Source organism: Chrysochloris asiatica, unplaced genomic scaffold, assembly GCF_000296735.1.
Source record: "Chrysochloris asiatica unplaced genomic scaffold, ChrAsi1.0 scaffold00072, whole genome shotgun sequence".
NCBI lineage: Eukaryota > Metazoa > Chordata > Mammalia > Afrosoricida > Chrysochloridae > Chrysochloris > Chrysochloris asiatica.
In genome coordinates, this window is record NW_006408590.1 from 7,523,371 (window position 1) to 7,524,558 (window position 1,188).

Genomic DNA, 1,188 nt, shown 5'->3' on the forward strand with positions numbered 1-1,188 from the left:
TTCCTCCACAAAATCTATACTTAATTTCTTCATTCAATGAAATCCTCCAAATTGTTTCTAGATGACCCTTCAAAGAATTACTTTCACTGAAGTACATTTGATGTGTTAAGATGTGGGCTTAGCTTATGAAATGGAAACTGCATTGAACTCACTGTAGGATTTTTGTTGAAGACATCACAAATCTATATTTCTTAGTAGATGAAGCTTCACAAAAGAAAACTTTGCTCTAAGTTCCAAGAAAAGCTTAGCACCCATTCACCCACTCCTAGCAATTCAAAACAGTATCATAAAAATTTAGAATTCTCTAATGGATGCTGTTTCCTTTTTCATTTTGCCTAGCTTCTGCAATTGTTTAGAACCTATCCATATACACGTCTTCATTCTACCTCTCTTCTCCATCTTGACCATCTATAAAGAAGCTTCAAAATGTTCTTGGAAAATGGAATTAATGGCATTTTTCCATGAGCTTTTTGAAGCTCTCTCATATTTTAATCTATATCTTTATCTGACCTAGGTTTTAGGTTTTGTTACTATCCAATTTTATTGTATAGTTAACATTGGATAACACAATGGAACATGACTAAGTAATGGACTTCAAAGTAAACACAAAGATATTTAACTATAAATTTGCATGGAAGTGAATAGAGAGAAGTATGGGTAGGAAATTAGGTTCAGAAGTCAGCAGACTAACTGTATGTATGTGTCTCAATCTCTCACACAACCCAAGGGCAGAATTACTACCTGCTCAGTGGAGTTTCCAGACTAAGAAGAAGGAATAGCTGGTTCACTTCTGAGGGATTAGTTCCTGGAAATCTTATGAGTAGCAATAGAATACTGTCGGATGTAGTGTCAGATGATGAGGTTCTCAAGTTGGAAGACACTCAAAATATGACTGAGGAAGAGATGCCTTCTATAGTAGAGTTGACCTTAATGATACAGATTAGGCAAAGTTTTCAGAACCTTCATTTGCTGATGTTGTTGCTGTTCCATGTTGTTAAGTTGGTTCTGACCCACGTTGTTGTTGTTGTTGTTAGGTACCATCGAGTCGGTACAGATTCATAGCAACCCTATGTATGACACAACTAAACACTGCCCGGTCCTGGGCCAACCTCACAATTGTTGCCACACTGGAGCCCAGTGATGCTGTCACTTTGCCAATCCATCTCATTGGGGGTCTTCCTCTTTTTC